Genomic DNA, 14593 nt, shown 5'->3' on the forward strand with positions numbered 1-14593 from the left:
AGATACCCGCCACAGGAGGAGGAGCTTATTTCTCTATCTACCCGCATCGACCTCCATTTTCACGAGCGGAGGTTAGAGCGGACCCAGTGTAGGCAGAGGTTTAGACTGGCTCCCACCTTCGCCAGACCTCTTGAATCTTCCGTTCTGGCGTCCGACTCCCATGAGGCCATGGAGGTTTCTCGAGCGGGACCTAAGTCTCAGGCCGTTCGAGTACCCATGGTTTGTAAAAATTGTCACCAACTAGGACATTACACCAATAAATGTCCATGGCGGTCGGGAAAACGATCGCGTCTAGTAACCATAGGGGGAGGTTCACTAGACACAGTGGCATTTTACTCCAAACTGTCCTTTAAAGGGACAATCCTGTTTGACTCATCCACTCTAACAGTCAAGCTTTGTGTGGATTCAGGAGCAGAGGGAAATTTCATGTCCTCTGCTTTTGCTCTGCGCCACGCTGTACCACTTGTTATGCTCGCCAAACCTGTAACTGTTAGAGATGTGAATGGGTCGACACTTCCACAGCAAATCACACACCAGACTGTTCCATTCTCATTGTTTATGTCCGCTTCTCACCAGGAGATTATTTCCCTTCTTGTCCTTCCCGAGGGAATGGATGAGATTTTACTGGGAATACCCTGGCTCCGTTTCCACTCCCCACATATTGAGAGGTCCTCAGGGAGAATATTGGGTTGGAGTGAGTCTTGTATGGGCAGGTGTGTGAGTGAGTGTGTACAGGTTTCTACTACCGAGATACCCACAGACCTTTCTTCTCTTCCCAAGTGCTACTGGGGTTATGCAGACGTAATCTCTAAAAAGGCTGCAGAGACTCTACCGCCTCATCGGCCCTACGACTGTCCTATTGATCTCTTGCCTGGAGCGGAACCTCCTCGGGGAAGGGTATATCCCCTCTCTCTCCCTGAGACGGAGGCTATGTCTTAATACATTCAGGAGAATTTGGCAAGAGGGTTCATTAGCAAGTCAGTGTCTCCTGCAGGGGCAGGATTCTTCTTTGTACAGAAGAAGAATGGGGAATTACGTCCTTGCATTGATTACAGGGGTCTTAATGCCATCACCATTAAAAATAAGTACCCGTTGCCCTTAATTTCTGAGCTCTTTGACAGGCTAAGGGGAGCAAAGGTATTCACCAAACTAGATCTGCGGGGTGCCTACAACCTGATTCGCATCCGTGAGGGGGACGAATGGAAAACGGCTTTTAATACCAGGGATGGGCACTATGAGTATCTGGTGATGCCCTTCGGGCTCTGTAATGCCCCAGCCGTTTTTCAGGACTTTGTCAATGATATCTTCCGGGATATGCTTTCCACCTCGGTCGTAGTCTATCTGGATGATATTCTCATCTCCTCTCCAGATATTGACTCCCACCGGAGAGATGTTGGCAGAGTCTTCGAACTCTTACGGGCGAATTCCCTTTATGCAAAGTTGGAGAAGTGTGTGTTTGAGCAGGAGTCTTTACCTTTCCTGGGCTATATCATCTCCGCCCAGGGATTGGCTATGGATCCTGCCAAACTACAGGCTGTGATGGACTGGCAAGAACCCCATTCTCTTAAAGCGGTGCAGCGCTTTATGGGGTTCATAAATTACTATCGCCAGTTCATTCCCCACTTCTCAACTTTGGTAGCTCCCTTGGTAGCCCTCACCAAGAAGGGAGCGAATCCCAAATTGTGGTCGGAAGAGGTCTCCAAGGCCTTCCCTTCTATAAAGTCTCATTTTGCTAGCACTCCCATCTTACATCGTCCCGATGTGGATAAGCCATTCCTAATGGAGGTGGATGCCTCATCCGTTGGTGCTGGAGCAGTCCTCTATAAAAAGGATGCTCAAGGTCTTCTCAAAGACCTTCACAGCAGCGGAGAGAAATTACTCCATCGGGGATAGGGAGTTGCTAGCAATGAAGTTGACCTTTTTGGAGTGGAGACATCTTTTGGAAGGTGCTCGGTTTCCCTTCCAAGTCTTCACGGACCACAAAAATTTGGTCTATTTGCGTACAGCCCAGCGGCTGAATTCTTATCAGGCCAGAGGGTCCTTGTTTTTCTCCCGGTTCCACTTCACTCTCCATTATCTCACCGGGGAGAAGAACATTCGTGCTGACGCTCTCTCTCACTCCCTTGTATCAACTGAGGAGGAGGAAGAGGAGCCTCAGCTTATTGTCCCTTCAGAGAGTCTGAGAATCGTAGCCCCGGTTTCGCTAGACTCTGTGCCTCCGGGTAAGACTTTTGTTCCCATCAATTTGCGACCGGAGGTTCTCTCTTGGGCTCATTCGTCCAGAGTGGGTGGACACTTTGGGGCAAAGAGGACATCTGAGTTGCTGGCGAGAATGTACTGGTGGCCAGATATAGTTTGTGATGTCGGAGACTATGTTCGGGCATGCGTCTCCTGTGCCAAAAATAAGTCTCTCCGACAATGGCCAGCTGGATTGTTATATCCTCTGCCGGTGGCAGACAGGCCCTGGGAGATGGTCGGGATGGACTTTGTGTTGGGTTTGCCCAAGTCACGTGGCTGTACCGTCATTTGGGTGATCACCGACCATTTTTCTAAAATGGTTCATTTGGTGCCGCTTCTTCGGCTACCTTCTGCATGGGCCTTGGCAGTGTTGTTTATTAAACATATCTTCCGTCTTCACGGTATGCCGGACAAAATTGTCAGTGATCGGGGTCCCCAGTTTGCGTCTCGGTTCTGGAGAGAGCTTTGTCATCTTCTCAGTATTGAGTTAAATCTCTCTTCTGCCTATCATCCCGAGACGAATGGGTTGGTAGAGACAGCCAACCAGACCTTGGTCCCATATCTGCGACATTTTGTCTTTGCTAGGCAAGATGACTGGGCATCTTTGCTATCGTGGGGGAAGTTTGCTCTGAACAATGCTGTAGCCAACTCCACTGGACAGACTCCATTCCTCCTTAACTATGGTCAGCATCTGCGGGTACCTGTGCCCATGCCCGTGTCTTCCGCCGATTCCAGGGTGGCAGACTGGGCTGTGGAGGCATGGGACATTTGGGATCGCACTCAGGATGCCATTCAGGCTTTCAAGGAGAGAATGAGGTCCTCCGCCGATGCACACCGGCGCCCCGCTCCGACCTTTGCTCCTGGCGACTTAGTGTGGCTCTCCGCCTGTAACATCAGGCTGCGAGTTGGGTCCACTAAGTTTGCACCTCGCTACTTGGGTCCTTTTAAGGTCCTCAAACAGGTTGGTCCTCAAACAGGTTAATCCTGTGGTCTACCGTTTAGCCCTTCCGCCTCACCTAGGTATCACGACACCTTTCATGTGTCCCTTTTGAAGCCCGTATACATGTCCCGGTTTTCCGAGTCATCTGCTGGGACATCGGGTTCGTCTACGGACGATTATGAGGTGAATGCCATTCTGGGGTACAAGGTGGTACGTGGCAAAAAATTTTATCTGGTGGACTGGAAGGGCTGTGGTCCTGAGGACAGGTCTTGAGAGCCTGCTGAGCACATTCGGGCTCCGCAGCTCATTGCTGCCTTCGAGGTCCAAGGGGGGGGCCTGCTTTTTCCCTTCTGAGCATGCCCAGGATGAGATCTCCTGTTGGAGATCGAGGGTCACATGCTCAGATGCTGCAGTGGTTCCCATTGGTCCTTCTGGAAGGTCCTGAAAGGGCTAACTTCTGTGGCAGCTGCCCATTGGTCCTTTATTGGAAGGTCCTCAACGTACTGCAGCTATATAAGCTTCGCATGACCGCACGGCCATGCGCAAGTGTACATTTGTATACGTGTGTTGGTTGTGAGTGCAAGTCGGTCATTAAATACCCCTACCCTATTGTATGACTGTTCGCGTAAGGAGTATGGCTGCTACCTAGTGCCAGACTAATCGCTCAACGTGCTACACACGAATCAGCATCTATTGCTGTGACCGCCAGTGTGGCACCATGCGCCAGTAGTGCACTTCCTAACCCACGTCCGGGTACTTAGTGGTGTCTGCCAGCACGGCACAGTTCGCACTTCGGTGCTCTTACTATACCTAACACACCCACTTGCGGTGTGGTGTGCAAGTAGTCTGTACGGACTTCAACCCTGCGTCTTGGGATTGAGTTCGCTGACTCCTTGCTTGCACTCATTAGTGCGGTATTGCGGACCTGTGGCCTTACAGGGTTTGCTTCCACCGCCATATAGTGCTGCCATTTACTAGCAGCAGGTTTTCACCTGCACGGTGGACCCCGGACTGCGAACGCACCGATATTATTTCATCTTATACTTGGTGCGTTCCGCCAGTCCTAACAGTGTGAGAAAGGTGGAAGCCACCATACGAGAGTGCAGCAGTAGAGGCTGTGTCAGAAGGGGTGAGCCAGATTTCGATGATGGCGAGGAAGTAAAGTTTGGTAGTAATAAAAAGATCGTGGATGTAGGAAAGCTTGTTGCAGACAGAGCGAGCATTCCACAGAGCTCCTGTTAGTGGGACTGGGGAAGTGGGGGCTGGGCGAATGGGTATAAGGTTAGAGAGGTTACGGAAATTTCTGATAGAGCGTGGATGGGAGGTAGAACTGACTGTGGGGATGTGGTGAGGAGGACCAGGATTTGGAGAGATATCACCAGCAATGAGAAGAAGCAGAGAAAGTGTTAGCAGGTGGGAGCAGGAGGGCATGAGGTGGCTGTCTGTGCTTGGAGACAGAGGATTGTATGTTGAGGAACAGTTCAGAGGAGGAGGTGAGATGGATGGAGAGGATTGAAGAGGAGATGAACAGTTCTTTACTAGGAGTAGTGGATATAATCCACCTGTGTGTAATCAAGTCTCTGTATAAATGCACCTGCTCTGTGATAGTCTCAGGGTTCTGTTTGAAGCACAGAGAGCATCATGAAGACCAAGGAACACAACAGGCAGGTCCATGATACTGTTGTGGAGAAGATTAAAGCCGGATTTGGATACAAAATGATTTCCAAAACATTAAACATCCCAAGGAGCACTGTGCAAGCGATCATATTGAAATGGAAGGAGTATGATACTACTGCAAATCTACCAAGACCCGGCCGACCCTCTATATTTTAATCTCAAACAAGGAGAAGACTGATCAGAGATGCAGCCAAGAGGCCCATGATCACTCTGGATGAACTGCAGAGGTCTACAGCTGAGAATGCCAAGAGTGTGCAAAGTGGTCATCAAAGCAAAAGGTGGCTACTTTGAAGAACCTAGAATATAAGATATATTCAGTTGTTTCAAACTTTTTTGTTAAGTATATAATTCCACGTGTGTTAATTCATAGTTTTGATGCCTTCAGTGTGAATGTACAATTTTCATAGTCATGAAAATACAGAAAAATCTTTAAATGAGAAAGTGTGTCCAAACTTTTGGTCTGTACTGTACATCTTGTGTGATCTGTGTGTATAGACTTTCAACACCTACACTCGCTAAATGATGGCCTTCAGCTATTCAAAATCACCCAGTACCAGGAAAAATTCAATTGTGTCCAGCGGGCCATAAGTTCTACTCCAACCACTGGTCAGTCACCATGCCACTGTTCTGCCCAGCTCAACCATTTTGCTGGAGCTGGGAGAAACTGATGTAAGAATACCAAAAGTTGCTAAATTTTGGTGCCACTCCTAGCTGCACATACATTTTGCACATTTCAAAGCTTTTACTCCTTAATTCTTTTGTGAAAGCTTTGATGCATTGTGTCCTAAATTTCCTTGGTTGACCACTTCATCTACAGTCCTCAACATTACCCATTTCTTGGCATCCTCAGTACTGAAAAAATATAGGCTGTTACTTATCCATTATCTAATACCATCAAGGAGGCATCTCATTGGCACCAAAGTTATTCTGCAGCAGATCAACAACCCCAAACATACAGTCATTAAGAACTATATACAGTTTAAAAAAGAACAATTAGTCCTAAAATTGATGATATGGACTCAGAGCCATGATCTCAACATTATTGAATCTGTCTGAGATTACATGAAGACACAAGGAATTGAACAAGCCTACTTCCACAGGAAATCTGTGGTTAGTTCTCCAAAATGATTAGAGCATCCTCTTTGCCAAGTTCCTTCAAAAACCATGTGGACCTACAATATTTGAATGTGTGGTAATGTTTTGAAGGTGAGTGTGTTCACACCAGATATTGATTTGATTTAGATTTTTCTTGTGTTCAGTATGTTTGCATCTTTTTAGTGATAAAATAAACTAATAAAATTATGTTTTCAAAAGCATTCTTACATTACAGTATGTTTTTACATCTGTGGGGGCTCACACTTTACATAGGAGGCTATGTGGGGTCTCATGCTGTATATAGAAGGGCTATGTGGAGGCTAATACTGTATACAGTGGGGGAAATAAGCTTTTGATCCCTTGCTGATCTTGTAAGATTGCCCACTGACAAACACCTGAACAGTCTAGAATTTTAAGGGTAGGTTAATTTTAACAATGAGAGGTAGAATATCAAAAATAAAGTCCAGAAAATTACATTGTATAAATTATATACTGTAAATTTATTTGCATTTTGCAGTGAGGAATAAGTATTTAATCGCTCTGGCAAACAAGACTTAATACTTGGTGGCAAAACCCTTGTTGGCAAGCACAGCAATCAGATGTTATTTGTAGTTGATGATGAGGTTTGCGCACATATCAAGAGCAATTTTGGTCCATTCCTCTTACAGATCATTTCTAAATAGTGTTGAGCATTCCGATCCCGCAAGTATTGGGTATCGGTCGATATTTGCGGTATCGGAATTCCGATACTGCGTTCCGATACTTTCAGTATATCGGATACCGGAATCGGAAGTTCCTATAATTCAAACAGCCAGAATTCAGCCAATGAGGAATGATTAGAAGTGTGGGCACATCCTGTTCTACATGGTAGGCATGTAATTACTGGCATGGCTGTGATTGGCTGCTGAAATGATGTCATGATGCACTATAAAAGTCGCTGCCGCCATTTTGGGTTCACTCTGCTGTGAATTCAGTTAGGGACAGGACGCTGTGTTCTGACTGAGGGCCAGTTTAGAGATAGCGATATGCTTCATTGTGCTTTACCCAGGCTAATTTAGCAACCGCTGTGTGAGAACCTTGTTTTTGCCTTGCAGTGCTGTTCACAGGTGTCTGTGCAAGGTGTCTGTGTGAGAGCAGCTCACTCTGTAGTCTGGTCTGCAGCCACCGCTGGTTGTAGTGAGCTCAGGGTTCATCACTGCCTCATACCGTTCCATTGTCCATTTTTCAATTAGTGCAGCCAGCTGCACATTTGTTTAAATTTATCCTATTAGTGGCTTCCCATCCGTATACAGCTAGATTGTGGGAAAACACTATAGGATTGCATAGAGGAGCTTGGGCTAAACCTCTATGCCTTTAATGTCTCCTCCACCTCCCCCAATACATCCTACATTATTCTTAGTTGTTTTCCTTCATGTAGAATTAACCTACAAGGAAAGAAAGGGTTTATTTTAATTCCAATATTTTGGTCCCATTGACTTGCATTGGTATCGGGTATCGGTATCGGCGATATCCAATATTTTTCAAATATCGACCGATACAATCCGATACCGATACTTATGGATATCGGAAGGTATCGCTCAACACTATTTCTAAATCATTAAGATTTTGAGGCTGTTACTTGGCAACTCGGAGTTTCAACTTCCTCCACAAGTCTTCTATGGGATTAAGGTCTGGAGACTGGCATGACCTTAATGTGCTGCTTTTTGAGCCACTCCTTTGTTGCCTTGGCTGTATGTTTTGGGTTATTGTCTTGCTGGAAGACCCAGCCATGACCCATTTTTAATGTCTTGGTGGAGGGAAGGAGGTTTTGACACAGAATTTTATGGTACATGGCTCCATCCATTCTCCCATTGATGCGGTGAAGTAGTCCTGTGCCTTAGCAGACTAACACTGCCAAAACATAAAGTTTACACCTCCATGCTTGAAAGTAGGGATGGTGTTCTTTGGGTCATAGGTAGCATTTCTCTTCCTCCAAACATGGCGAGTTGAGTTAATGCCAAATATGTTAATTTTTGTATTTTTGTATCATCTGACCACAGCACCTTCTCCCAATCAATCACAGAATCATCCAGGTGTTCATTGGCAAACTTCAGATGGGCCTGTACATGTTGTTATTTTAAAGGGAACTTGTCACCCCGTTTTTTGAGATTGAGCTATAAATACTGTTAAATAGGGCCTGCGCTGTGTGTTCCTATAGTGTATGTAGTGTACCCCGATTCCCCATGTATGCTGAGAAATAACTTACCAAAGTCGCCGTTTTCGCCTGTCAATCAGGCTGGTCAGGTCGGGAGGGCGTGGTGACATCGGTGGTTCTTCCTCAGCTTTACGTTGGTGGTGTAGTGGCGTAGTGGTGAACAAGCAGCGCGCGATCTGCGCTGTAATCCCTTGCATCGGTGGGGGCGGCCATCTTCCTGGGGCCGCGCGTGCGCAGATCGAGTGCTCTGCTGCACGGGGCTTCAGGAAAATGGCCGCGGGATGCCGCGCGTGCGCATTAGAGATCGCGGCGGCCATTTTCCCAAAGCCGAGATGCAAACTCGGCTTTGGGAAAATGGCCGCCGCGATCTCTAATGCGCACGCGCGGCATCCCGCGGCCATTTTCCTGAAGCCCCGTGCAGCAGAGCACTCGATCTGCGCACGCGCGGCCCCAGGAAGATGGCCGCCCCCACCGACGAAAGGGATGACAGCGCAGATCGCGCGCTGTGTCTTCACCACTACGCCACTACGCCACCAACGTAAAGCTGACGAAGAACCACCGATGTCACCACGCCCTCCCGACCTGACCAGCCTGATTGACAGGCGAAAACGGCGACTTTGGTAAGTTATTTCTCAGCATACATGGGGAATCGGGGTACACTACATACACTATAGGAACACACAGCGCAGGCCCTATTTAACAGTATTTATATCTCAATCTCAAAAAACGGGGTGACAGGTTCCCTTTAAGCAGGGGGACTTTGAGGGCACTGCAAGACTTTAAAACTTTACAGCGCAATGTGTTACCAATAGTTTTCTTGGTGACTGTGGTCCCAGCTGCCTTGAGATCATTAACAAGTTCCCCCCGTGTAGTTTTAGGTTGATCTCTCACCTTCCTCATGATCAAGGATATACTCGAGTATAAGCCGACCCGAGTATAAGCCGACCCCGCTAATTTTGCCACAAAAAACTGGGAAAACTTAATGACTCGAGTATAAGCCTAGGGTGGAAAATGCAGCAGCTACCGGTAAATGTCAAAAGTAAAAATTGATACCAATAAAAGTAAAATTAATTGAGACGTCAGTAGGTTAAGTGTTTTTGAATATCTATATTGAATCAGGAGCCCCATATAATGCTCCATTAAGTTTATGATGGCCCCATAAGATGCTCCATATTAAAATATGCCCCATATAATCCTGCATAAAGGTTAATAATAGCCCCATAAGATGCTCCATAGACACATTTGCCAATATAATGCTGCACAAATGTTGATTATGGCCCCATAAGATGCTCCATAAAGATATTTGCGCCATATAGTGCTGCACAAACGTTGATTATGGCTCCATACAGACACTTGCCCTATTTGCTATTGCTGCGATAAAAAAATAAAAAATCACATACTCACCTCTCCTCGCTCAGGCCCCCGGCACTTTCAATATTCACCTGACTTCGTTCCGGCATCGCTCCATCTTCAGCGTCTTCTGCACTGATGTTTAGGCAGAGGGTGCGCACTAACCACGTCATCACACCCTCTGACCTGTGCGTCACTGCAGAAGATGCTGAAGATGGAGCGGCGCCGGAAAGAGGAGCAGGTGAATATCGTGCAGCACTCCCCACCCCATTATACTCACCTGCTCCTGGCACGGTGCAGACCCTGTTTCCCCAGCACCACAGCTTCTTCCTGTATTGAGCGTTCACCGTTACCGCTCATTACAGTAATGAATATGCGGCTCCACCCCTATGGGAGGCGGAGACGCATATTCATTTATGTAATGAGCGGTACCATGTGACTGCTCAGTACAGGAAGAAGCTGTGGCGCCGGCGAACCAGGAACCTGCAGGGACTGTGCCAGGAGTAGGTGAGTATTATTAGACAGCCCCCTCTCCCCTGCCGACCCCTGGGTATGACTCGAGTATAAGCCGAAAGGGGGACTTTCAATCCCAAAAAAATGGGCTGAAAATCTTGGCTTATACTCAAGTATATAAGGTATATCATTTATACAATGTGATTGTCTGGATTTTAGTTTTCATATTCTATCTCTCAATATTAAAATTAATCTACCCTTAAAATTATAGACTGTTCATGTATTTGTCAGTGGGCAAACTTACAAAATCACCAAGGGATCAAATACTTACTTCTCCCCCTGTATAAGGGGTTATGCATGATCTCAAACTGCATATAGGAAGGCTATGTAGGTGCTCACACTGTATATAGGGGCTCTTACTGTATGTACAAGCTGTGTGGGGCTCATTCTATATCTACAGCCTGTGTGAGGATCATACTGAATAAAGAGGATGTGTGTGGGCTCATACGGTATATAGGGGTGCTGTGTGCGGGGTCATATGGTATATAGGGAATGTCAACAATATTAAGTGGTACAATGAATATCAATATAAAATTCACAACTTTCACTGTCTCTCATGCTACTTTCACATGAGCTCATAGCACCCTTCAATGTCCAGCATAAAACCTAATCACTTTAAGGGCCCCTTTCCACTTGCAAGGAAAACGGAAGAGTACAATCCGATAAAAAAACGGATTGCACTCGGACCAATGTTATTTAATAGGTGACATTCCATATGCGATTTTTTTCTCAGCCGAAATCGGACTGAGAAAAAATTCGCAGCATGCTGCGTATTGCTGCGATTCTCGGATGAGACTCGCCAATGCAAGTCAATGTGTGCGAGAAAAAAAAGCACAACACTCGCACCATGCGAGTGCTGCCCGTTTTTTACGCACCGGTGTCCTTTGAAAAGCCGGCAATTCAGCGCGGTGTACAGTAAAATCACACTGACAGCTTAGATTAGAGTAGATACAGTGGGGCAAAAAAGTATTTAGTCAGTCAGCAATAGTACAAGTTCCACCACTTAAAAAGATGAGAGGCGTCTGTAATTTACATCATAGGTAGACCTCAACTATGGGAGACAAACTGAGAAAAAAAAATCCAGAAAATCACATTGTCTGTTTTTTTAACATTTTATTTGCATATTATGGTGGAAAATAAGTATTTGGTCAGAAACAAAATTTCATCTCAATACTTTGTAATATATCCTTTGTTGGCAATGACAGAGGTCAAACGTTTTCTGTAAGTCTTCACAAGGTTGCCACACACTGTTGTTGGTATGTTGGCCCATTCCTCCATGCAGATCTCCTCTAGAGCAGTGATGTTTTTGGCTTTTTGCTTGGCAACACGGACTTTCAACTCCCTGCAAAGGTTTTCTATAGGGTTGAGATCTGGAGACTGGCTAGGCCACTCCAGGACCTTGAAATGCTTCTTACGAAGCCACTCCTTCGTTGCCCTGGCGGTGTGCTTTGGATCATTGTCCTGTTGAAAGACCCAGCCACGTTTCATCTTCAATGCCCTTGCTGATGGAAGGAGGTTTGCACTCAAAATCTCACGATACATGGCCCCATTCATTCTTTCATGTACCCGGATCAGTCGTCCTGGCCCCTTTGCAGAGAAACAGCCCCAAAGCATGATGTTTCCACCACCATGCTTTACAGTAGGTATGGTGTTTGATGGATGCAACTCAGTATTCTTTTTCCTCCAAACACGACAAGTTGTGTTTCTACCAAACAGTTCCAGTTTGGTTTCATCAGACCATAGGACATTCTCCCAAAACTCCTCTGGATCATCCAAATGCTCTCTAGCAAACTTCAGACGGGCCCGGACATGTACTGGCTTAACCAGTGGGACACGTCTGGCACTGCAGGATCTGAGTCCATGGTGGCATAGTGTGTTACTTATGGTAGGCCTTATTACATTGGTCCCAGCTCTCTGCAGTTCATTCACTAGGTCCCCCCGCGTGGTTCTGGGATTTTTGCTCACCGTTCTTGTGATCATTCTGACCCCACGGGGTGGGATTTTGCGTGGAGCCCCAGATCGAGGGAGATTATCAGTGGTCTTGTATGTCTTCCATTTTCTAATTATTGCTCCCACTGTTGATTTCTTCACTCCAAGCTGGTTGGCTATTGCAGATTCAGTCTTCCCAGCCTGGTGCAGGGCTACAATTTTGTTTCTGGTGTCCTTTGACAGCTCTTTGGTCTTCACCATAGTGGAGTTTGGAGTCAGACTGTTTGAGGGTGTGCACGGGTGTCTTTTTATACTGATAACAAGTTTAAACAGGTGCCATTACTACAGGTAATGAGTGGAGGAAAGAGGAGACTCTTAAAGAAGAAGTTACAGGTCTGTGAGAGCCAGAAATCTTGATTGTTTGTTTCTGACCAAATACTTATTTTCCACCATAATATGCAAAAAAAATGATAAAAAAAACAGACAATGTGATTTTCTGGATTTTTTTTTCTCAGTTTGTCTCCCATAGTTGAGGTTTACCTATGATGTAAATTACAGACGCCTCTCATCTTTTTAAGTGATGGAACTTGCACTATTGCTGACTGACTAAATACTTTTTTGCCCCACTGTATATACACATAGAATAGGTATATATACATATATATATGTCAGGGAGACACCTATATACAGTATATATTTATATTTAATGCAGCGCTAGATAGCTTAAAAGCCGGTAATTCAATTGCCGACTTTTGCTATATCCTTCCCAAACCCGACATGATATGAGACATGGTTTACATCCAGTAAACCATCTCATATCCCCATTTTTTTTGCATATTCCACACTACTAATGTTAGTAGTGTGTATGTGCAAAATTTGGGCGCTATAGCTATTATATTTAAGGGTTAAATGGCGGAACAAAATTGGCGTGGGCTCCCGCGCAATTTTCTCCGCCAGAGTGGTAAAGCCAGTGACTGAGGGCAGAATTAATAGCCTGGAAAGGGTCCATGGTTATTGGCCCCCCCCCTGGTTAAAAACATCTGCCCCCAGCCACCCCAGAAAAGGCACATCTGGAAGATGCGCCTATTCTGGCACTTGGCCACTCTCTTCCCATTTCCGTGTAGCGGTGGGATATGGGGTAATGAAGGGTTAATGTCACCTTGCTATTGTAAGGTGACATTAAGCCAGATTAATAATGGAGAGGCGTCAATTATGACACCTATCCATTATTAATCCAATAGTCTGAAATGGTTAAAAAACACACACACACACATTATTAAAAACTATTTTTTTTAAATAAAAACACAGGTTGTTTTAATGTTTTATTGCTCTCTCAATCCACCTGAAGACCCTCGCTCTGTAACAAAGGAAATATAATAAACCAACAATATACATACCTTCCGATGATCTGTAACGTCCCACGATGTAAATCCATCTGAAGGGGTTAAAATATTTTACAGGTAGGAGCTCTGCTATAATGCAGCTGTGCTCCTGGCTGTAAAACCCCAGCGAATGAATGGAAATTAGGTCAATGACCTGTAGTTACCTTCATTCGCGGTGATGCGCCCTCTGCTGGATGTCCTTCGAGCGTGGGAAAAAATCAGAAAAGTTCCGAGGCTTGAGTTCATATGAGGACAACCAGCAGAGGGCGCATCACCACCACTGTATGTAAACCATGTCTCATATCATGTCGGGTTTGTGAAGGAGACAGGAAAAACTGGAAATTGAATTACCGGCTTTTAAGCTATCTAGCGCTGCATTAAATATAAATATATATATATATAGGTGTCTCCCTGACATATATATATATATGTATATATACCTATTCTATGTGTATATATACACTCTAATCTAACCTGTCAGTGTGATTTTACTGTACACTGCGCTGAATTACCGGCTTTTCAAAGGAGACCCGTGCGTAAAAATCGGACAGCAATACGGATGTCATACGGATGTTGCGATAAAAAAATCGCATCACACTCGCATGACACTCACATGACAATCGCACACGTTACATCCGTTATTTCGGTCCGTAATTCGGACCGTTTTTTTTCTCTCAAGTGGAAAGGGGCCCTAAGACATACAATACTAGTTGGGGTAGAAATGTTTAAAATGCTGTGTTTTACTTAAGTTTAAGTTATTAAGTATTTAAGGGTTAATACTTGAATAATGAACTCCAAAGGTTCAGCTATTAAGAAGCCTGAAAAAAGCGTAAGATTTGAAATAAGGAATACAAATGTAAAATGATTTTTTTTCTTCTTTTTAATTTAAGTCCATGCCAGTGAATCAGGAAGGTATTCATTTGATTTTGCGTATCGAGACAGTGATGTTAATGTTATGCTAATGTAGCAGGCAATTCCTAATCTATCCTGAAATGCATGTGTCAGAACTCTTGTGTAGTACAGGTTACTGATGGTAAAAAAACAAGCTGTGTTTTCTTCATATTACAGGAGAGGAGGAAGATGACTTGCTGTGAGATTTTTCTTTTTAATATATTTTCTATCATGAATTTTAAATAGGGCAAACCAGAGCAATAAGAGACTGATGAGCTTTGCTATAAAGTGGGAGGCTAGAATTGTTACATGCATTTTATAAGCACCAAATTCCTTTTTTAAGATTTTGGAATCTGATGGAATAGAAAATTTATATTATGGTTT

Source organism: Ranitomeya imitator, chromosome 6 (assembly GCF_032444005.1).
Source record: "Ranitomeya imitator isolate aRanImi1 chromosome 6, aRanImi1.pri, whole genome shotgun sequence".
In the NCBI taxonomy this organism is placed as follows: domain Eukaryota; kingdom Metazoa; phylum Chordata; class Amphibia; order Anura; family Dendrobatidae; genus Ranitomeya; species Ranitomeya imitator.